The 25,898-nt window shown below is 36.9% G+C and overlaps 1 pseudogene across 1 annotated transcript; it reads right to left on the bottom strand.

The window, feature by feature from the left end:
• Window positions 1-216: 216 nt before the first annotated feature.
• On the bottom strand, window positions 217-10,427 carry LOC143539624 (putative leucine-rich repeat receptor-like protein kinase At1g68400; annotated as a pseudogene). Its single transcript, XR_013136473.1, has 4 exons — window positions 10,263-10,427; window positions 3,074-3,709; window positions 2,054-2,440; window positions 217-975 (listed from the first exon to the last, which is right to left on the bottom strand). The product of XR_013136473.1 is annotated as a putative leucine-rich repeat receptor-like protein kinase At1g68400 (transcript).
• Between the last annotated feature and the right edge of the window lie 15,471 nt (window positions 10,428-25,898).

Consider the following 25,898-nt stretch of genomic DNA (forward strand, 5'->3'; position numbering starts at 1 on the left):
ATGATCAAGCACACAGCCCAATTGAGAGTGCAGACCTGTTGCGAGAATCCAAACATTTTGTGGCTGATCAGGGCCAACTTTAAAATCAAACATCAATGGTAAATGCCAACCACAACCATAACACAACAACCTCAATTTAATTTTGAACCGACATTATTTTCTAAAAAAAGTTTGTTTAAAACAAATTAAAAACACTAAACTTATTAAATATTAAATAAAAGTAAAGAAGTAAAATAAAGCCTACTTTACATCACTCCAAACACACCTACGAGACAAAATCTAAAATCCCCAATGGGCTCATAAGTTATTACTACTCACTGGCTCGGTAAGTGTCATCAGATAAGGAAGGCGAATCCGAGACCGAGTCAAGCATGTCATGACTTGGTGACACCTCGAGACCCCGTATCTCCTCGATCATTTTCAAAACATACCCCATCGTAGGACGCTGATCGGGTGCAGCTGCGGTACAAGACATCGCAATCTGCAACAATCCCACCATTTCCTCTTCAATGTCCTTGTACCTCATTAGCTCCAAATCGAAAACCTCAGCCGTCCATTCTTCACGCACCACCGACTGCACCCACCTCGGCAAGTCCACCGCCCCACCGTACCCTGTCCCACCATTGTCCACCACTGCAGGACATTAGCCCGTTAGAAGCTCCAACAATAACACCCCGAAGGAATACACGTCTGACTTCTGAGTGGTTTTACGAGGATCGATTGTTAATAACTAGGGTGCATTGTAGCCGTTGGATTTAGGGGCGGTGGTAGGCAGTGCAAAAGCGGAGAGGCCGTAGTCGGAAACACAGGCTGTGCCGGTTTTGTCTAGGAGGATGTTGGTGGATTTGATATTGCCATGGGTCAGTTTAGGTGACCTGCAAGAGTGGTGGATAAAGACTAGACCTCTGGCTGCACCTGCTGCAACCTTAAGCCTTGTGGTCCAGTCCAAAGGTGTTCTGCCTGGTCCTCTGTTTCCTGTTACATGACACAAACAAAAAATACACAAGGATTTTAGTTAAGGTGTCATTTTCAGTTTTCATTAAAAAAAAAACAATATAGTACATTTTAGTAAAACCATCAAGAGTCATGTGTAGTGTATATAAAACTAGAGGATAGAATCTACCTTCTTTTAACAAAATATGAAAAGTTGAAATGTAATATATAAAAGTGTGACTGGATTGAAGAACATAAGTAGAAAAAGAAACAAATAGAAAAAACTAAAAAGAGAAAAGTAAAGGTTGAGAAATGAAAAGGACAAGAAGTAGATGGGGGCAAAACATGGAAAAATAACAACAGATTTTGCAGTTCCCCAGATCAAAAGTAAGGTGGTCCACCCTACTCTTGTCAAGTGTTTACTTTTACTGTTATTTATAATTTAATTGGAATACTCTCCTTTTTTTAACAGAACCAGTCCTCAATGTCAACAATTATTGACAAAGTAGTCCTTACTTATTTATCATTTGTTATCATCCTCATTATTTGATTCAATAATTTTCTAAAGCTCAGTTTTTGAGTCGTTTTTTCAAGCTCGAGTTGGCTTGTTTATAATTTTCTGAAAAATCTTAAACGAGCCTAAGCTCGTGTAGTACTTTAAATGAGACAGAGTTTTGCTCGAGCTCAGACTCGACAACTAACGAGCTTTACTTGAGGCTCGGGTTCGGAAAAAACTCATGTCGCTTCGAAGTTTTATCGATTCGATATCAAGTAACTGTGAACGGCTTGGACCATTTAGCAATCAATTCATCTCATTTATTTAATTAAACGAACGCAAATGATACATTATTTAGGGAACTCTAAAATATAATTACCGACACCAAGTACAAAAGAATAAAGAAAAACTTATAAAAATATGCATTTAAGCTGAAATTGGGAGACAATAAAAAGCATAGAGGGGAAGATTGTAAATATTAAGGATATTTGTGATGATTGGGCACCCTAAATTATGCTTTCTTTTTCTTTTTGTTTCTTTCAATAACTTTAATATTGAACCTTTTGACTCTTCCACAAAATATAAATTTATTATTTTTTTTATTTAACGGTAAGAATGACATACCGTGGAGAAGCCAAAACAAGTTGCCGTTAGTCATGTATTCATAGACCATCAACTTCTCATCCCTTGCAAAATAATAAGCCTTCAAACTAACGACGTTAGGATGTCGTAACCTTCCTAAAACCTCCATCTGCTGTTCAAACTCCCGTTTACCACCAATTGCCGCCTCCTTCAAACGCTTCACAGCCACCACATTGCCGTCATCCAACACTGCCTTCTACGCGGTCCCAAACCCTCCTTACCCCAACATCTCTGCCGATGCCCTCAACAAATCCTCCAACTCAAACCTCCTTGCCCCCTCGAAAAAGACCATTTTACCCCTCTCAAATCCTGTCTGCGCCGCCAAGTTAGGGTTCGGGTACGGACTTGAGGAATATACTATTTTTTTACCTTGATTAGAGACACAACAACGTAATTAGTAAATGTTAGTGATAGCACTATGCAAATATGAGTGAAGCATATATAATTATCAATTAGTGTTGTAAATGAACCGAAAGAACATGAACAATCAATCGAACAAATATTTATGTTCATGTTCATCCGTTTAATGGACATCTCCGTGTTCGTTTATGTCAGTTTGTTAAAAATCTAAACGAATAGTTTACGAACATAATTGAAGAAACATAATCGAGTGTATATAAACAAAACATAAATGAACACAAACATAGCGAATTATGTGTTCAAGTTTCGCCACTAAATGCATACGAACAATTATACAAACAAACATATAAATGATTAACATATATGAGTTCCCATTTACTTAACAGTATTGATTTGTTTTTAAAATCTAATAATAAAACTACATAGTATATGGGTTAAACGAACATAAACAACCGTTCATAAACGTAAATGAACGAATGAAACATGGTGTTCATGTTCATACCATGTTTTGTTAGCTTATTTGAATGAACATAATTTTACTAGTATTCGTTCGTTAACAAACATAACGAACTTACCATCGAAAAGTTCACTGAACCGTCGTTCATTTAGAGGCATACATACACACTTAAATTATGAACTGACCTTCTAGAATCTGCGAAGACGACGTTGACTTCCCGTTACCAGATTTCCCATTACGCCAGAAGTAACAATACAGAATTAACGACACCAACGCCAAAACCAACACATCTCCGACGATGAACGCTACAATCGCCACCGTACTTATCTTACCACCGCCGTGATGACTACTCCCAGACTTCTTATGATCTCCCGGCAACAACGCCGTCGACGGCATGGAGCCAGGCAAAGACGCCACCACCGTGTTCCCCGCCGGCGACTCTATTGCCGGCCCCGTACAGTTCGATAACGGCAACCCACATAACATCCGGTTGCCGGAAAATGCAGACTCCGGGAAGCCGGAGAGTACGGAGGGTATCTCACCGGAGACCTGGTTGCCGGAGATGTTAAAGTCCTGTAAGTTTTGCAAACTTAAAGCGCTAATATCACCGGAAAACTGATTGTCTTCAAGGCGTAAAGTCAGCAGCTGGTTCAAACGGTTAATCGTGACGGTAGAGGCCGGAGATTGAAGTGACTGTCGCCGGAGAAGTTGTTGTGGGAAAGGAAGAGCAGTTTGAGCGAGGTGAGGTTGGTTAGATCTGGAATGGGTCCGTTGAGACGGTTGTGTTTCAAAGAGAGGACGCGGAGGGCGGTGAGTGAGTCCTATGACTCCTTGACAAAATTGCAATTGTTAAAATAAATTTTGTTCCTTATTTGTGGGATGTTGCATGTTGAATATTTTCGATTAATTTACATGATGTCTGGTTGTTGCTTTGACTTATGGGGTCGTGACTTTCTTTATGGTATGGTATATGGCTATGATGATGCACCGCATTCTGGCGTGGCAACATATGTTGTAGCCGTGTACCGGACCTGTGCCTCAGTTAACAACCACGTGCCAGTTTTATGAATATGTAACTTGGACTTCTAATATTTGTACTTTATACACTGCTGAGCTCATCTTGCTTACCTTTTAGAAGTTGCTGGTTTTGTGGTGGATAGCGAATGGCGATGTTCGTTGATGAATCTGCCATTGTTCTCTATAATTAATGGTTGTGATGATGCTCCGGTTTCTGGCATGACAACCTATGTTGCAGCCGTGTTGAGTCTCGGTTAACAACCCACATCAATTTTGTGAATGTCGGTTTTGTAATTTCAAGTTCCCGAGCGTGGGTTGCAATGTTAATTTTACAGGCAGGCAAGAATTCGGAGGTCAAAAAGGTATCCAGTACCGGTTCCTTCGCTGCTAATATGCTGATCTCAATGATGGCCTGCAGTTGCTCATTAAATTACTTAAGATAATTGGCCAAACACTTTCTTAAAGTATAAACACAATTTGCAACTTAAAAAAGGCAAGTTACAATTTTTATTTTTTTTATTATTTTTTTTTCATTTTTTTTTCTATAAAAGTAAAATATAGAGGTATGCTAGTAAAGTTACAATGAGTCAAATCTAGTCTTGAAAGCATTTATAAATATATAATTAAAAATTTAGTTCTGTTTTGAGTAAATATACCACTGATTTAAGATTAAAAAAATAAAAAATAATGTGGCATAGTTTCACTTTTATCTATCAAATCACTTAAAATATAAAATATAGAGGTATGCTAGTAAAGTCACTCTGTAATATTAATATCTATGGTTTAGGTGACTATTGAAATTTTTATATGTTTACATACATGTGAGGTATGTTTGAATGTTCTAAACCATGTATTTCTTTTGGCTTTTAATGTATTTTGTCAATAGTTTGACTAAACTAACTAAGCATGTTTTTTTGTGCAACAGTTCAACACTTCAAGTTATTTGAATGCAACAACATGAGACTCATTTGAGGTATACGAATTACATACATTTTCTGTTTCTATTACAGTTAGTGTTGTTGTTTGTAACTTAAGTCTATGCACGGGTAACCAATTTGAATTTGTTCATACTTTAGAAACATCAATCAGTTGGTGTGGTGCGTCTGGGGCTAGGGGCTTTATACAGTAGTTCTTATTGTATAAAATATATCATAGATTCATCTTAGGCAGTAAGCGAATGTACTGTAGGGCTTAGGGCAACGACTGAGCCTCAGATTTTTCTTCGATAGCCCTACGGGAGGTGGGATAAGAACTTATAATGGTCTCTTCTCGAGTTGACTTTGATGAAGATGTATGTTTTCTTTGTTACTGATTTATTTGAATATTGTTTTGTGGCAAGTGGCAGGATAATGTGATAGAAGAACCTTGGGCATGCTTATGTTGATTTCGACATGTTGCACAGCTTAATTGATTCAATGTGATTGACGGTTGTTTTGTTTCAGGTTTGTTTTGGTCAACCATGCTTGGTAGGTGGGATAAGAACATAGAGTGGTTGCGGTTTGGTGGTACGAAAAAGCAAAAAAGTTTTGGTTTGTGAAGATAAGCTGATCACTAGATTATGCAAGATCAAATAGGAATACAAATAGAATAGCCTACTACAACGTCTATGGCAACATAAGACAATTCTACTTTTGTCATGTAAAACACAATCTTTTGTCATGCACCCCCGCAACGCTGGGGTTTCTGCCTTCTAGTTTTTACTATTATGATTTATACAAACCTTTGAGGCTTAACTTACATGTAAGGATCTTAAAGTGTAATATTTTTCGATATAAGTCATAAAAATATTTTGGGTAAATCATGTATGTTTCCTTACTGGTTAAAGGATTTGAGTTTTGTTTATGTGGTGGTTTGTAATTCTCGCAATTTTACATACCATGATTACTTTGATTTGTTACTTCCTAATGTTAATCGGACGTTCTTAGTTTCTTCACTTAAGGTTTCGCACCCCATCATAACGTTCTTAGTTTCTTCACTTAAGGTTTCGCACCCCACCATAACGCGAGGGTCATAATACTATTTCTGTATTTAATTAAAGGTTTACTTCCATACGTGTTATTTCAAACACAAAAGTTTTCTTATATGCGTAACTTTAATAATTGTTTAATATCTATTCATTATATATGTTTTAACCCTAATTTTTATTTGTATCTTGATCGGCTTCGAAAACATATAATCGTACAATCCAATTGTATTTTCGAATATAATAACTATAACAGAATGATAAGCAATCTTGTTTTTTAGAAACTATTGATTATGGGTGAGACAAGTAGAAACTTGATTATGGGTGAGACAAGTAATTTTTTTGAACGACCAACTAATTAAAACTGGGTGAGATCAGTACTCAAACCCTGGCAAGCCAGAGTCATCCCTCATATCTCTCATATAAATTGGTGATAGTGAGGTTTGACCCCCCTACCTCTTACTAGTAAAGTGAGTGCTCTGCTATTGAGCCACATCCAATTTATGGGTAAGACAAGTAATATATGAGAAAAAGAAGTTTAAACTAAAAATATGTAAATAATTTTTTTTAAGTTAAAAGATATATATGAAAATTTGAAGTTTAAAAAAAATACGTGTGTAATGGTCAATTTTTTAACTATTTGTAACGGTTTAGGTATATTTGAAAAATATGTAAAATAGATAAGTAAAAAAAATACAATACAATATTTTCTTATCATAAATTAGAACGAGATTACCTACTACACTTGTAATTTAAAAAAAATATGTGGTAGTAAAATTATTAATTCATTCAATTCCATTTTGGTTTTAATTAATCAGTTGGATGAATCAGTTCGATTTAGAACGTATCAACAATCAGACATCGACTTTAAATTTGACTACCGAAATATCTTAACCAGTTCGGGATTGGATCCAGTAAACCTAACTGATTAATTGGACTAACTGAAGCTTGAGAATTATACTAATCGATCAATCGAAGATAGAAAATTACTGAAAGTTCAATTTTGATTCAGAAAACATATTAGGTCATCTGCAAATTGAATGAACTGATTTGAGCATGATACAATTTTTAGAGTGATTTGATTATTGAGAGTAATTTTAGGATTATTCTTCATAACTTAATTTTAGCTTAATTTTCATAACTCAGAGTAATTTTAATCGGAGTAAATGCCATTTTCGTCCCTGTGGTTCGATCACTTTTCGCCATTTCGTCCAATTTTTTTTTGGCATTTTCGTCATCAAGGTTTCTAAAAGTCGTTACTTCCGTCCAATTTGTTAATTTCATTAAAAACTCTGTTAACTTAAGGGGTAATTATGTCTTTTAAATTATTTTACATATAGCTTTATAATAAGAAATAATGATAATTATAACAATTATATAATCTTATTTACAACTTTCAGGCCTGTCGACCGTCGACCACCCTACCCTTATCAAATACACCCCTAATTTGTCACACCCGACCAAAGGAGGCGGAACATACTGGTGTGCAATGGATTGCCCAAAAACACAAGACACTATTAAAGTGACAATATTTAAACAACTCATTAATTTCATTCAATCAACAAAAATAACACATCTTGTTCATACAAAACAATCACCAAATATAAGAGTTTAATTGTTCATTCTTCTAATAACTTAAACGGTCTCAAAATAAAATAACAACTTCGAACTCCAATCAACCAATAATCAAACCTGCAACAATGAATAAAATAATATTTGTCAACACGTATGTTGATGAGCAATTTCATAGTTTTGATTATATATAATATGAGGTAAAATCCACAAACGAATATGAGACCATAAATAAAAGCATCAATTGCGGTATATAAAACATATGTAAATGAGGATCCTTTCTAATCGGTAGCAACCGACATACTCGGATAATGAGGTCCTATTCAAGGCTAAAGTAGTTAGGGGTGCGTATGATCATACTTATTGAGGCTCCACAACAACATAAAATTAAATACTCGTGCACATAATCAAGATCGAGCAAATATTCATACAACACATAATGTTAAATTGTGGATTTGATAATGAGATCATAAAACAAGTAAGTTTGAATATGGTATGCATGCCATCCCCAAAGTATAAAAGCGTAAAAAGGGGGAGTGTGATTACTCACATGAAATAAGTAACTTGAATGATAGTTTGCGATAAAAGGGGGAAGGGTAAGTTCAACGGGCAAGACCTAGATTAAAAAGGGTCTTGAGTTAGTATATGGTTTTGAAAGCTTTAAAAAAATTAACTTGACAAGTAACATAAATAATTAACGTTTGAAGGCTAAAATGTAAATACATAAGGAATTAAAGTAATGATTTTTGAAAAGTAAGTTTACTCGAAGTCGGGTATCGGTATTCTATTCATTAGTTTTTACTTAACCTTTGTTAAGTAAATATTTGTTGAAACCTGTATCCTCAGATCTAGATAATATCGATGATCAATTGTAGATCTAATTATACCTTAATAGGATCTAGTTCATTGTTATACTCTTAATTAGTGTTAATATATATATATATATAGGGGATGGATCTTGCGAGAAGTGATATTACAGCGAGAAGTGCGAGAAGTGAATGTATGACTCCATTAATCCCTAATTTCACTCCCTTTCATATGATGTTTCATACATATATGTAGGTTGGTTGTATTTCTGTCTTAATTACACATTCAAACCTACCTACAAACATATAAATGTACCGAGCCACATTCAAATCTATGTACCTACACACATACAAACATACATACACATATACAAACATACGTACCTACACACATACATATGCACCTACACATAAGAAAGGGAGTGAAATTAGGGATTAATGGAGTCACCTTTATTTCTCGCACTTCTCGCTGTAAAAAAACTTCTGAAATGATCCTATACCTATATATATGTGTATATATATATGTATTGATAGTATTGTGTGTATTAGGTAATAGATTAAACGAAGGATTGATCGAAAGGAAACTTGGATAGAGTTTTGTTACTTTATCAATCAACACTTAAATTAACAGGGGACTAACACCCCTATATATAGATGAAGGCCCCAATTCATTACACATCCCGTAACGAATTGGAGTCCAGTTCGTTAATATTACAGACTCTATAAGGAAACTTAACGAATCTTTGATTCGTTATGCCCCATTCGTCAATATTCCATGACAAATGGGAAGATACATAACGAACTAGAAATTACATTAGACGAATTGGCTAATTCGTTAAACATCCTTAACGAATTAGCCTTACATTAACGAACTAACTATTAAATATAAATATCTTTTTAATATAATAATAATAAATTACAATACGATAAATACAAAGACTCGAGATGCCAAAACCGTGCACTAGCAAACACTCCCTCGTCTTGAGCTCTTTGTCTTTACTTTTCTTGGAACGCTTCAACACCCAATCTCGGCAACTATGAATCCCGAATTTGTGACACACACGCACGACACGTTGGAATTGCATAGCTCGGTCATAGTCTTCTTGGCGCTTAATCAATATCTTCTTTTTGAACAGCACGTCATTGTCAGTCTCAGATAAGTTAACAAGACACATAGGATCGATAACTCTAATAAAGTTAGTCTTCAAGCCTTTACCAAGAACAATGACGGCCTCACCAGTACGATTGTCGTAGTACCATCGGTTGAATGTTAGGTGAAGACCTTGCGGAAAAGTCTTCACAGGTATGTACTTCATCGTCTTTGGTGGTTTTACCTTAAGCACGAGCTTCCTCCAACCCATACGTGGATCTATCTCATTGATACGTTTACGAATCGGTATCTGCGGCTTAAAGAATTTGAACCCGCGGTTTACTTCGAATAGCAGATGTTGGTGAAACCATTGTGCATTCCGATTTCCACCTGGTTCATGAAAGGTCGATTCGCTAGGGTACGCACATCCCAATGCGGTAATGAGAGAACGTCAGTGATGTTCTGATAATACTGAACACCGTTCTCCCATTTGACAATGCAGGCCTTTAATTCCGAATCATAAAGCCAGGAAATAATGTCACCTTTAACAGTCGACACAACTTTGAACTTTGTCTTCTGATTGGCTTTAGCACGTGTGATCTCATCCTGCTTCAATTCTTCATTAACGTAGCTATATGCCTCAATAATCTTACGCGACCTTCTGCATCGATACTTAAACCATTCCTGAATATCTTCCACTGACGGGTCAGGATTCCAATCAAACTTCTTTTCTTTACCCTTCGAGACTTTATCCAGATGGTCTTCAGCGGCTTTAACATTTTCTTCATTAAATATAGGAGCACCCTGATCAACATTTGATCATTGAAATAAATCAGGGTATTCCTCAGCCATCACATCCTTGATCTCGATCTCCTCATCTTAAAAAAAAAAGATGTATTCATAGGAATCGTCGGATCTTGTAAGACTTCCTCGTCGTTCACAACCCCAACATCATCCTCGACCTCTAATGCGTTAAGTTCTTCATCATTAAGACCCAACAGTATAGAAATTTGCTCACGTATCAAGGACCGATCAATAAATTGTCTCTCCTCAATCTCATCTGCATTCACCATACTTCTCACCACCCCCATATTGTACACAAATATCACAGTATTGGCCTTTATCGACTCGATAGGTTGTACATTTGTCGATTCTTGATAAACAACCACCTATTTATCCATATCACTGACACCACTCATTCCAGTACCAGAGGATGAGACGTGAGCTTGTTTCAGCTCATTACCTCCAGCACCTGATGCATCACAACCGAAAGCTCTGATACCACTTGTTGAAACATGTAACCTCAGATCTAGATAATATCGATTATCAATCGTAGATCTAATTATACCTTAATAGGATCTAGCTCATTGTTATACTCTTAATGAGTGTTAATATATATGTGTGTGTGTGTGTGTATTGATAGTATTATGTGTATTAGGTAATAAATTAACGTAGGATTGATCGAAATGAAACTTGGACAGAGTTTTGTTACTTTATCAATCAACACTTAAATTAACAGGGGACTAACACCCCTATATATAAACGAAGGACCTAATTCGTTACACATCCCGCAACGAATTAGAGTCAAGTTCGTTAACATTACAGACTCTATAAGTAAACATAATGAATCTTTGATTCGTTATGCCCCATTCGTCAACATTCCATGACGAATGGGAACATACATAACGAACTAGAAATTACATTAGACGAATTGGCTAATTCGTTAAACATCCTTAACAAATTAGCCTTACATTAACGAACTAACTATTAAAGATAAATACAAAGACTCAAGACGCCAAAACCGTGCACTAACAATATTTGGGTATAATTGCAATATTGCAAAGTTAAGTAGATACCAAAACGAGATTTTTATGAGTATTCAGATTTGTCAGTTCGAATCTTGATAACTGGTCAAGCTCGAAGCCGATATTCCAAAGTATTAAATTTTATGAGATAACTCAATGAAATCAAAAGAAGCTTAACCAAGTGTGTAGTTCTATTAAGAAGAACCTCGACGACTATTAAGCGAGTGTTTGGTTTTGAGTGTCCAAACTTGTTATAAGATCAAGTTAGATCCAACATACGAAGTTTTTTGAGAAAACAATTAAAATTAGTTTATAATATAGTTTTAGAGAAAATATGAGATTCGGTGGCCCAAACACACTAGTGTGTCTTAAGCGAGTGAACTCGGTTTAGTTCAGTCTTGGTTCGGTCCTTGACTCAGAATAAGACCGAGGATGGTTACCACATACCCAATACCATAGAACTTTATTAAAATAACTTAGAAATGAAAATACTCAAGTTTACATACAACATGTTAAAATAAAGTGTTTAAACAAGAGTTCGGTTTCGGTTCGGTCTATAACTCGGAATAAAACCAAGGATGGTTGCCACATACCCAATACCATAGAACTCATTAAAATAAACTTAAAAACAATAATACTCAAGTCTTAGATACAATATGTTAAGAATAAAGTATTTAAACAAAAGCTCGGTTTTGGTTCGGCTCTTGACTCGGGATGAAACTGAGAATGGTGGCCACATACCCAATACCATTGAACTATTAAAGATGATTTGGAAACTAAAAGAAAGTAAGGACTAAACAATATTAATAAGCATAAACAAAATTAAAGCGTAAATTAAAGTGCTTATTAAGGACTATAATAGTCCTCGATGAAGTCTTGCCTTGTAGCACGACACTTCAACCTACCGTGATCGGAGAAGTGAAATTCGAAGGAAACAAGGGGTGTATATTATATATATGTTGCAAAATCAAGCTTTAATTACCAGGAATTAGTTAGAAACAAATATTAGTATTAGCTTGACCTTGAGAAGTCAAATTATCAAGAACTTGAAGAAAGAATACTTAGATCTAGATTGGGGAGAGTTTGAAGAGAAAGAGCAAACCCAAATGGTATGCTTTGGCCTTGTTTATATAGGGAAAGAGTGAAGGGTTGGCCATAATGTTTCTTTCAAGAGTTACATGCTTTTATTATTTGACAATTTTAGTCCCTTAAGTTTGTTTTAACTCGTTTTTAGCCAAAAAAAGGTGTTTTACATACCGAAAGAGATGATTTCTTGATACGACAATTGTGTAACATAAACGAACATAAAACCCAATATTTTATTAATAACGAAATATCCGAAAGACCAAAACGGGTCGGGTTTCTGATACAAAAATAAATACAAGTTAAACCGAAAATGACGAATGTCACAGTCTTCCTTTTACTTTAGGAAATTTGGTCATGAAATTGGGAAGAACCCTGAATAAACATATGCTGGTACTTTTCCTTCATAGAGTCTTCTCGTTCCCAAGTAAATTCAGCGTCACGCCGTGATTCCCAACGAACTTTAACTAAACGAATGTGGCTACGTTTGATTCGTTTCTCATTGCGATCCATGATTTAAATGGGTTTTTCGATCATTTGCAAAGTTTCGTTAATAAGTACTTCGTTGAGAGGCATTTGAAGGTTACCTTCGGCTAAGCACTTTTTGAGGTTCGAGACATGAAAGGTTGGAGGAACACCGGTAATTTCTTGCGGTAAATCGAGTTTATAAGCCACTTTTCCAATCCTTTCGTGGATTTTGAATGGGCCTACGAAACAGGGTGCTAGTTTTCCTTTCTTTCCAAAACGGACTACCCCCTTCCAAGGGGATACTTTGAGAAGGACAAGTTCGCCAACATTGAATTCGAGAGGCTTTCTCCGTATGTCGGCATAGCTCTTTTGACAAAATCTAGCAGCGAGAAGATTTTTGCGGATTTGATCGATACGATCGGTAGTGTCTTGGACCATCTCGGGACCGGTGATTTGGGCTTCACTAATCTCATTCCAACAAATCGGGAAACGACACTTACGACCATAAAGAGCATGGAAAGGATCCATATCAATGCTAGGATGATAGCTATTGTTGTATCAGAATTCGATAAGCGGGAGATGAGAATCCCAATTTCCACCAAAATCAAGTACACAAGATTGAAGCATATCTTCAAGGGTTTGGATTGTAAGCTCGGATTGACCATCGGTTTGAGGGTGATAAGCGGTACTAAGATCAAGGCAAGTGCCCAAAGCTTCTTGAAGTGATTTACAAAAATGTGAGGTGAAGTGAGCATCACGATCGGAAATAATGGTCAACGGAATACCATGGCGGCATACAATTTCACGAACATAGATTTAAGCGAGTTGTTCGACAGATTACTTCTCTCGAATCGGGATGAAGTGAGACGATTTGGTTAATTGGTCAGTGATTACCCAAATACTATCACTTTGCTTTTGAGGGGGGGGGGGTAATTTGGTGATAAAGTCCATAGCAATGTCTTCCCATTTCCAAACTGGAATAGGAGGTTGCTCGAGTAAACCAAAAGGTTTTTGATGTTCGCCTTTAACCTTAGAGCATGTAAGGGATTTTGAGACATAAAGTGCCACGTCCTTTTTCATACCCGGCCACCAATAAATAGATCAAAGATCAAAGTACATCTTATCCGCACCGGGATGCACAGAATATCGCGAAATATTAGCTTCTTCGAGAATGAAAGTACGAAGTTCATAACCATCGGGAACCCACAAACGATTGAGAAAATAAAGCAAGCCATCGGGTTTCGTTTCGAGTTGAAGTTCGGCTCCGTATGACATTTCGTAGTACATATTGCCTTCATCAATGGAGGTGCAATGGGCTCGATAGATGTGGTCTTGGAGATCGGTTTGGATGATGATGCTATAAAGCAGAAAGGATTTGACATTAACTTTACGACTAAGGGCATCAACCATGAAATTTGCTTTACCGGGATGGTAGCGTATTTCGCAATCGTAATAACTAAGTAATTTGGCCCATCGACGTTGTCTCATGTTGAGATCTTTTTGGTCAAAAATGCGTTGAAGACTTTTATGAACGATGAATACAACACATTTCATACCATAAAGATAATGTCTCCGGATTTTGAGAGCAAAAACGACGGCACCAAGTTCCAGATCATGATTTGTGTAATTCTTTTCGTGAATCTTTAGTTGTCTTGAGGCATGTGCAATAACTTGACCTCGTTGCATGAGAACGCAACCGACACCTTGGTTGGATGCATCGCAAAATACCACAAAGTCGTTGTTTCCATCGGGAAGGGTTAAAACGGGAGCATTGCAAAGCATATGCTTTAGAGTTTGGAAAGCTTCTTCTTGTTTCGGTCCCCGTTCATAAGGTTTTCCTTTATGAGTTAGTGCGGTGAGGGGTAACGCGATTTTGGAGAAATTTAGAATGAATCACCGATAATACCCGGCTAAACCAAGGAAAGATCGGACTTCTGTGGGTGTGGATGGAGTTTTCCAATCTTTTACGGCCTTGATTTTGGCGGGATCAACATGAATACCTTTATCGTTGACGACGTGTCCCAAAAATTGAACTTCTTTTAACCAAAATTCACATTTGGAGAACCTGGCATAAAGTTGTTCTTTTCTTAGGAGGTCGAGAATGGAACGTAAATGATGCTCATGTTCGGCTTGGGTCTTGGAGAAAATGAGGATGTCATCGATAAAAACATTTACGAAATTGACCAAGAATTGTTTGCAAACGCGGTTCATGAGGTCCATGAATACCGCGGGTGCATTGGTTAATCATAAAGGAATAACCAAGAATTCGTAATGTCCATGCCGAGTACGAAAAGTGGTTTTAGGAATTTCGTCTTCATGAACACGCAATTGGTGATAACCCGATCGAAGTTCGATTTTGGAAAAACAAGTTGCGCCTTGGAATTGATCGAAGAGGTCATCGATTCAGGGCAAAGGGTAACGATTCTTGATGGTGAGTTTATTGAGTTCACGGTAATCGATACACATGTGAAACGATCCATCTTTCTTTTTCACGAAGATGACGGGAGCGCCCCAAGGGGAAGAGCTTGGACGGATAAAACCTTATCGGAGAGTTCTTGAAGTTGGTTCGATAACTCTTGCAATTCCGAATGAGCTAAACGGTAAGTAGCCTTGGCTACGTGAGTCGCGCCCGGCACAAGGTCAATCGGAATTCAACCGGACGAATGGGTGGGAGCCAGAGACGTCTTCGGGAAAAATGTCGGGAAATTCACAAACAACGGGAATTTCTTGAATTTTCTTCTCTTTAGGATCTTTCACCACCGCTTGGGCTAGGAATGGAAGATACTTTTGGCGCAAGTACTTTTGAGATTGAGAGCACGACATGAGGTTGAGTTTCTTAGGAATCGCTTTGCCAAAGACTTTGAGGGTTTTGCCATTGACGAGCGGGATTCGAATGAACTTGTCATAACAAACGGCTTCGGCACGATGCAAAGCTAACCAATCCATGCCTACTATGATGTCGAAGCTTCCATCTGCATCGGGATGAGGTCGATAGAGAAATCACGCTTGCAAAGAATGACTAACCAAATCGATGGTGATGGAACTACCATTGGCGACTTCGACGGAAAAAGGGCGAGAAAGTTTAGTGTGGGGTACAGCAAGGATAGATTCAAATTTAAAAATAAAAAAAAAAAACAAAACTCCTATCAGCTCCAGTATTAAATAAAATTGAAGCTAAATGCTCATTTTCTAAAAACGTACTGTTTACCACATCGTTGGCAACTTGAGCTTGGTTGGCGTCCATCATAAAAGCACGCCCTTGGTTCCTATGGTTGACTTGTTGAGCTGGAGGAGGAGGAGGAGAAAGAGCTTGCATTGCTTGCGGGAGGGCTTGCATTGCTTGGAGTGGTTGAGCCGGAGGAGCCAAGAGTTGTGGGACTTGGGGTTGATAGGTTTGAACTTGTTAGGCTTGGGTTTGGTAGTAGGGTGTGGGTATAACTTGGGCTTGGTTAACAAAAGCAAGTCGAGGACAAACATTGCGGAAATGGTTCGGATCTCCATAACTGAAACAATCTCTAGGTTGAGGAGGAGTTTGAGCAAAAGGTGTGGGACGATTTTGATTAGATGTAGCGAATCATGGTGGAGCAGGTTGCCATGAGAGGCTTCCCGACAAATGTTGCTAAGGTGACCATAGCGGTTACATTTAGTGCATTGGCGGCAAGCGGAGAAAATGGGATGATGGCGTTGGCAAGTGTTACACAAGGGATAAGAGCCGGAATACGGTTTTCGGTTTTGGAGTGCTTGGGATTGAGATTGAGGTTGTGATGGGTGGGTGACGGCATAGTTTCGGTTTTTGGGTTTGCTTTTCTTCTTGGAGTGGTGGGATGAGTTGGAGTAGTTAATGGATTGAGGTTGTGGGTCAACTTTGGTGAGGGTTGATGGTTCGGGTGTACTTTTCTCATTGGGTTTCTTTAAGCTTTTGATAGGGAGGGTACCGGATTTGACATGGTTTTCAGAAAGAGCACCGGCTAGGGTAATTGCATCATGAAGGGTTTGCGGTTTACTACTCATCATCGAGTCGCGGATTTGCATAGGCAAACTGCAGACATACTTGTCAATTGCCCGTTCGAGGGGAGTGACCAAGTGGGGAACCAAGAGGCTAAGATCGTGAAAGCGGTTGAAGTAGGCGGAGTTGTCACCACTCTCTTTCTTGAGTTCCCAAAATTCGGATTCGAGTTTTTGGAGTTCATGTTTTGGGCAAAGTTTCTTCATCATGGCTTCCTTGAGCTTGGTCCATGAGAAGGCCATAGCCACTTCCGCCCCATTGGTGAACATTTCGCCATTCCACTAAGTGCAGGCGGTTCCCTCGAACATGCTTGAGGCGTACGTGGTTTTCTTGGTCGGGGCATTCACAAAAGATCTTCGTAAAGTCAAAAGATTCATGCAGAGAACTGGAAAAGATCTTCCGGCTTTAAACAAGAAATTGGGTTTGACAAGTTGAAAGTAAAATGCTATAATTGTTAAGAATTTGGACATTTCGCAAAGGAATGTGACAAACCAAAGAAAGAATACACTGGTCCTCGTGGTACACATCAAAATTCTTCTATACCACGAGGTAGTGATGCTGAAAAGAAACCATCTACTTCTACAACACAAGCAATGATAGCTGATGGAAATGACTGGTCACAACGGTTACTGTGTAATGATGCTCAAGCAAATTTGGCTATGTTTGGTTTACACAAAGATTGTCAAGATACAAGTGGGAGTGAGATGTCTTCTGATAATGATTCTGGATCTGATTCTGACGACTCTTGCGACAAGCCTCCAACAGTATTTGCTTGCATGGCTAAGATCAATGAGGTTAGTCATTCTATCTCTGCTACTTTATCTGTTAAAGTATCATGTGTTGATTGTGAATCTAACAAACCTAAGTTAGAAGCTTTGAAAAGTCAAAATGATAATCTTGGAAGAGAAATTGCTTCTTTGAAGGATACTTATCGACAATCTCTTGAGTCTTAGATGAGATCACGAGAAAAGATTGAAGCATTGTCGACAAGTAACCACGATCTCAAAGCTGAGTTATCTGTAAAAATGACGATTAATGACCAAAAGTTTCAAGAAATTCTGAAACATCGTTCAAAGATAACCGAACTTGAGAATGAGGTTCTTGAGTTGAAGAACAAACTTAGAAAGTTTAGAAATTCTTCTTTTCTATTGAATGAAATTATTGAAGTATCTGGTAAACAAAAGGATTCAAAGAAAGGAATTGGTTTTGTTGAAATTCCACCACCTTTTCACAATGATTACAAGATTAATCCTTTTGCTAGAAAAGAAGAGGAATTGATTGAGAAAGAAACTGTTATTTCTGAAAAACCTAAACCAGTTAAAATAGAAACTGTTAAACCCCAAGTTTCTTTTCAAAAACCTTATGTTCAAAGTAAAAAGGTCTTTGTTGAGAATGATGACAAAGTGATTATTGAGGACGTGTTTGAACCTGAGATAATACACAAGAATAAGAACATCCAAATTCTAATCATATTCTTTACGAACCTCTAGAATTTGAGGAAGCTGTGTATGGTTCATTCAAGTCTCACATGAAAAAGGAGGTGAAAACTAAACCAGGGAAAGCAAAGAAGTCAGATAAACCAAAGATTTCTGATGAGGACTTAATGCGATTTGTTAATCCTCCTAGTTCTAACCCTTTACCTGTTAGAGTTTTTAAATTAAAAGGGATGGACACGATGTTCACGGAAAAAGATATTCCAATAAGTATCATTAAACCTGAACTTATTGAGAGTGTTTTTATCAATGAAACGTCACAGATTCAAGATCTTGAACGTAAATATGCTCAAGCAAAAACATCAGTTCCATCTGATCCATTGACGAAGGCAAAACAAGTTTTTAAACAAGCTAATAAAATTAAATTTGTGAAGTCAACTAGGACAGATACGTTGAAAAGTTTCTCGAATTGTTCTAATTTGGATTTCTACTTGAAAAAGAAGTCTAAATTATCTGATGAGTTTTCTAAGAGCATGACCAAGAATGTGAGTCATCATCAAACTTCTGCGTCATTCATTCCAACTACCTCTCAACATCATCGTGTAGACATGCGAAGCAACATGGTCATGTAGTGAGGAATTGTAGTCAGAAGAGCTATCAGAATCTTCATCCTTTTATTAAGGACAACTCTAAGCCAATTCCATTGGTAAAGGAGATTCTGAAACGACCTGCGTTGTATGCTGATGATACTCATATTATGTTCTCTAATGTGAATCCTCGGAAGGTTATTCATGTTAATGAAACACATGGTCAGGTTAGACCAAAATTTGTCCCGCATGAACCAATTTGTAGGAACACGAATTCAAACATTGTTCAAGCAGCTTACTTAAGACGAAAGCCTAGGAAGCCTGTAACTTATATACAGTTGGCTGAACAACAGTTGAATTCTGTTAAAATTAATGATCAAAGAGAAACCCAAAAGGTGCCCAAGACTGAGGCCTGGGCTGCCTTTTTGAACTAATCAACTTTATTTTGTGTGTAGGGTACATCCAAGACTGTGTCTGGTGAAAACTGGATAATGGATAGTGGATGTTATCGTCATATCACTGGGAATCTCCTGGGCTGCCCAATTGCGTTGCATGCAAAAAGGGCAAGCAGAGGAAGAAGACACATTCTTCTAAATTATTAAATTCCATTAATACTCCTCTTGAACGACTTCATATGGATTTATTTGGTCCTGTGAATCGTGCGAGTATTTCTGGGGATTGCTATTGTCTTGTGGTGACTGACGATTATTCAAGATACTCATGGGTGTTATTTATGAGTTCGAAAGATCAAACACCGGTTTTGGTACAAAACCTTATCACTAAGATCGAATCACTTTACAAACAAAATGCGAGGAGAATCCGAAGTGATAATGGTACTGAATTCAAAAGTACTCTCTTGGATTTCTTTTGTGCTCACAAAGGAATTCATCGAGAATACAGTGCACCTTATGTACCTCAACAGAATGGTGTTGCCGAAAGAAAGAATCGAACCTTGATTGAAGCTGCACGTACAATGCTCGCTGATTCTAAGCTTCCCGTCCAATTCTGGAATGAGGCGGTGAATACAGCTTGCTATACTCTTAATTGGGTTCTAACCGTTAAAAGACTCAGAAATACAAGCTATGAGTTGTTGAATAATCGAAAACCTAATTTAAAGTACCTAGAACCTTTTGGGTGTCCATGTACGATGCTAAAGAAGGATGCGGGTAAATTTGAAGAAAAAGCTATCGAAGGTTATTTCTTGGGGTATGCATCTCCAAAGAAAAGGGTATTTAACTTTACATCTGGTTGTGTTGAAGAGTGGTATCATGTGGACTGTCAAAAGTACACTACTCCTCCTCAAGGGAAAGGTCGAGATTGGATGTTTGACTACGATAGTTTATTTAATTCATTTACTCCATCAATCGAACACATAGACGAAGACCTGGTTCGAGCATACTTTGAAGATCATTTGGCAATTCCAAGATTTTCAAGTTCTAATGATGTTGAGGCTCAACATGATGCTCCAACTGAGGAACCTCACGTTGCTTCTCCAGTTGCTATTGATAATGTTTCAACTTCTTCTGATGATGATCAAGCTGAAGATCAAGTTATTAACCTTGACAGTGATAATGTTTCATCTCCTGAACTTGGTGAACATTACACTAACTTATTTGAAAATGTTTTTATTCCTGAGAATCCCACTCTTCAGATTCATGTATATCATCCACAGGAAAACATCATTGGAGAACTTGATGTGGGCGTTCGTACACGTCATCAAGTTGCTTCGTCAAGTGATAATAACATATTGTGTTCTTACACTGATTTACATTAATCGGGAATTGTAAATCTTGCTAAATTCACTTGCTTTCTATCTCAAGTTGAGCCAACGACAGCTCGTAAGGCACTTGAAGATCCTTCTTGGGTAGAAGCTATGCAAGAAGAATTACAGCAATTTGCACGATTGGGTGTTTGGGATTTAATAGACAAGCCTGCTAGAGTCAAGAAAGCATTTCCGACTAAGTGGGTATTTAAGTGTAAGAAAGACGATCGAGGTGTAATTGTCAGAAACAAAGCACGTCTAGTGGTGCTAGGGTTTCATCAGCAAGAGGGTATTGATTATACAGAGGTATATGCTCCAGTTGCAAGATTAGAGTCAATTCGAATCTTCCTGGCATATGCAGCTTACAAGAATATCAAGGTCTATCAAATGGATGTTAAAAGTGCTTTTCTCAATGGTGAACTACATGAGGAAGTGTTCGTTTTATAGCCTCCTGGGTTTGAAGATCCTGATTATCCGGACCGAGTTTACCGATTAAACAAGGCCCTGTGTGGTCTACATCAAGCCCCGAGAGCTTGGTATGGCACGCTTGCCGACCATTTGACTGATAACGGCTTCAAACGAGGGACTGTCGACTGCACTTTATTTCATAAAACAATTGGTGACGATCTTCTCTCCTAGTTCAAATTTATATCGACGACATTATCTTCAGATCAACAAATGACACATTGTGTAAGGAGTTTGAGAAGTCCATGCAAACAAAGTTTGAGATGAGTTCGATCGGAGAGATGAATTTCTTTTTAGGGTTGCAGGTTCACCAGTCTGCTAACGGAATTTTTATTCATCAGACTAAATATGTGAACAACGTCTTATGCCGATTCAAGATCTCTGCCGGAAAAATCCCTTCTACTCCTCTTCTAGTGGGTCACAATTTATCACCGGATGAATTTGAGGATACCGTTGATCCTACCCTCTATCGTGCCATGATCGGTTCTTTAATGTATCTAACGGCTTCTCGCCCTGATATAATGTTTGCTGTTTGTCTTTGTGCTAGGTATCAAGCAAGTCCACGAGTGACTCATCTAGCTGCAGTCAAGAGAATTCTTCAGTATTTGAGGGGAAATCCAGACATCGGGTTGTGGTACCCCAAGGATGATACTTTTGATCTTACTGCTTATTCCGACTCGGACTATGGAGGTTGCAAGATCAACTTCAAATCAACGACTGCAGGATGTCAATTTTTAGGAAACCGGTTGTTTCCTGGCAGTGTAAGAAGCAGACAAAGGTCTCCACTTCAACCACCGAAGCTGAGTATGTTGCAGCCTCGAGTTGCTGTTCCCAGGTTTTGTGGGTACAACAACATCTTCGCGACTACGGTTTGAAGTTTCTTACTACTCCTATTCTGATTGATAATTCTACTGCAATTTCTATCACAAAGAATCCCGTACAACATTCGAAAACAAAACATATCGAAATTCGATATCACTTTATACGGGATTGATTTGAGAAGAAGTTGATTGACCTTGAGAAAGTACATACTGACTTTCAGAAAGCCGATCTGTTTACCAAAGCTTTTGACAAAACACGTTTTAAATTTTTGCATGGTTTAAACGGATTGAAGACCCTCGCTGATGTCCTTAAACACGGTTGACTATCTTTATTTTCTGTTATTTTTTCTTTTTAAAATTTATTTTGGTTTTAGGGGGTGAAAATCTAGAAAAATTCTTTAATCCAAAAACATTAGAAAATTCAGAAAAATCAAAAATATTGTGATTTCTTTTCTTTAGTGTTTTCCTTTAAAATATTTTGAAAAACCAAAAATATTTTAAAATTTGAAAATACAAAAAGAATGTATTCTTCAGTTTGTACAGAAAAATCCGAAAATCCAAAAAGATTGTGAAGTTTATTTTGTTTATAAGAAAATTGAAAAAGACAAAAATATTGTGATTTTAAAGTTTGTATAGAGAAAACCAAAAAGATTTTTGCAGGCGTTCGCTGAAAATTATGTCACTTATCTACATTCGAAGGGCATGTACGTGTATATGTTTGGTCTTGACATTTACTTGTAAATGTTCAGGTTAGCCATTTACCTGATAGTGGAAAATAGTTGGGGCGTTCGTTATGCATTTTTAGATTTTTTTCACGCTGAAAATTATGTCGGTTATTTAAGTTTGTGAAGCATGCTTGCATGTCTTGGTCTTATTATTCACTTGTTAAATTGATAGAACAGCCATTTATTTATATACTTAAGTTAACTGGGGCGATTAAATTTATCTTTATTTTGTTTTATGCTCCTAAAAAATCTTGAATTTTTGAAGCAAAAAGAGAAAATGATAGTACATTGATTATCTTGACCCCAAGTCCAGCAAGAAGTAAGCTTAAAAGACTGTGTGCTTAATTGCATTGGTGCATTGGTAGGTCTTAAAACAACCAAGTAGAGTAAAGTATGTGACATAAACATAAAGAAACGCCAAATTGAAAGGGGTGTTAATCTCTAGGAAAAGTCTCGGTGAGGATGGTAGAAATGTAATAACCTGTCATACTCAAGCCTTATACTTGTTTGATCAACCAAAAATAAAATAAAGCAAATAACAAGCTTTGAGATTCTGGACACTGTGAGTCTTTATGCGGCTTAATCATCTGGGTATTCATATGCATGAATATTTCATTCGCTTTTAGAGCAAACCCAAAGTCATTAAACTTGATAACTGTTGTTCCTCGTACAAATCTAAATTACTGACTTGATCAAAATCCGCTGTTAGTCATACATGGTTCCTCCCTTACGTGCGTCTTAATACCATTAAGAAACGGACCCCATGGGATACAATGTATGTAAGCCGACAGATGGACTCGTGCATACTCACTCACAGTAAAGGAAACTTGATGCATTGCTCAAAATTTCTCAAATGGTATCAAAAAATTTTTATCAACAATATAATGGTTAAGTCAAGTTGGGGTGATTTGGCAAAAATCAAATTAAGCTTAAACTGAGATTAGAGGCTGATAGTTTCTATATTCTGTGCTATAATTGAATCAATTAATCATATCACAAAAACACTTGAAAGTTTGTTATTAGATTTAAGTGGACAACAATACCAATGACCGACTTAACACCAGTCATAGTATCGCTGAAATATAAAACTGTGATGGAAGGGCAATTTGGTCAATATGATTCTCTGCTCAAACTCAACCAAAAACACAAAAATATGTACAGTTTTTGCTAAAATCATTGAAAAACACAAAAATGTTGTTCAATTTTAAAAGGTTCGGATATTTCTTTGTACATACATTCTTTAAAGTTTTTTTTACAAAATACCAAATATATTATTTAAATAATTTAATTTATGTTTCGTAAAAGTGAAACATTTTAAAGTATTCAATTATCGGGATAAAAGGTTTTCGGTAATTTCTTTATTTAATTCATTTATTTATTTAAGTTAAAATTAAATAAAATTTTTAATTCAATAAAAACTACTTCGTTAAATATGGATAACGAACTAGGTGACTCTTTAGCGAACTGGTTTCTAGTTCGCTCACCTAATTCGCTTCCGCACTCTGTAACGAATCATCTCTCTTTCGTTATACATATTTAACGAATTAAAATATTAGTCATGTCTAATTCGTTATGTTGAGCAGACGAATTAAAATAGGTAAGTGTCTAATTCGTTATTTAAAATTTAAACGAATCATTTAATTCGTCCAAATAATACCTTGGGCAGCGTGTATGGCCATATAAGGCCGACACACGAATCGTCTATTCACTATTCATCTTCTTTCTTCAACCTTAAGTCACCCTTTTCAAATTTTTTCCTCTGATTTCGATATTCAAATCTTGACATTTCAATGATATCATTGTGACACTAAGGTATAAACGATCACAACGATGTGATTTTTGTCAAAAATGATGGTGTTTTAATACACTAATTCTGGACTTTTGTGTTCAAAGGTTTTTCCGAGTTTTAAACCCTAATTTATTTATGAAATACTGTGATAATATAGCTTATTTTTGTGTCAATGTCAGCGGAATGTGATTCCGAGACCTTGGGTAGATGTTAATCATCGATTAATTATCATTTGCTAGGTTGATTGTCCATTAATCAGTTTGGGGTTTTAGCCTCTATTTAGCTTACTTATTTGTGTTGTTTATATCATGGTGTTAAGCCTCAATCTTAACACCTTGAACTTCGCATTGTGATACCAAGTTACATAGGCCTGTTTGTTTGATTACTCGACGATTTGCATGAGCTAATTGCAGCTGGGTTTGTGTTGTTTACCGTCGGTGTTCTTATTAATTTTAACTTTGACTATGCGAGTCAAAGATCAAGTCTAATTTATTGACCATTCGTGATCCTTAGCAATTTGGGACTGTTTCGTGTCCAATTCGTTACGGAAATACACGAACTAGATCAACGAATAAATTAATTAACGAATCAGATGAGTATTTGTTAATTTATAACGAACTAGCTCCTAGTTCGTCCTTAGAAATAGTAATTCGCTTGATCTAATTCGTTAACTTATTTACCTGATAGCGAATTGCTTGATTCGTTACTAGATGGTAACGAATCATAGTATTATCTCACACGAATGACATTATTTTTTTAATTTTAATTATTTATTTATTTTTAAGATTACATTTAAAAATAAAAGTTATATATATATATATATAATATTACTCCAACCGTCTAAACGCGTAAATAAATTAATTCCACATATCATATGAAATTAAATACATCTTTTAGAATTTATAGATATATATATGTATATCACCTTTTCATATTACTTATCTTGGTTTATATTTATTCAGTAATATGGCTGAACAAGTGAATCAAGATCCACCGATTGTTGATCAAGAACAAATAGAACAACCTGCTGTTGATCAAGGGCAACAGGAACAACCACCACAAGAACAACCTCCTCAAGAACAACATGACGATGTTATTTTATTGACGTATGATAAGAAACATAACATATGTGCCTACGTTGACCAAGATGTTGCTGATGTTGCTACATTTGGAGATATGTTAACTTTTCTAAGATGATCAGTGATGCTTTACGCCATCACTGCTAGACCTAAGGTGTATCTGAGTATTATCAGGCAGTTTTGGGATACTGCTGAGTACGTTGAGGAGGAAAAACGTATTCGAGCCACGATTAATGAAACTCCTATTACAATTGATGTTGAAGTAATTAGGCGTGTGCTTCGATTTGCTGATACTGATGACAACTAAAGTGAATTTGATAGGCAACTGGTCAGGGGTTTGTTTACACGTGTGCGTTATGGTGGAGACGTTAATAAATCTATGTTGAACAAGAATGGATTATGCCCACCATACAAGTATCTCCTCCATGTTCTTATTCACTGCATGAGTGGTCGTCGTGGTGGCTTTGATGAATGTCGACTCAGTTTGCAATCAGCCTTTGTGGCTTTAATCCTCAACAAGCCATTCAACTACTCCGAGC

This window comes from Bidens hawaiensis, unplaced genomic scaffold (genome assembly GCF_021521415.1).
Source record: "Bidens hawaiensis isolate Kalapana, Puna unplaced genomic scaffold, B.hawaiensis_p1.1 tig00011955_1, whole genome shotgun sequence".
NCBI lineage: Eukaryota > Viridiplantae > Streptophyta > Magnoliopsida > Asterales > Asteraceae > Bidens > Bidens hawaiensis.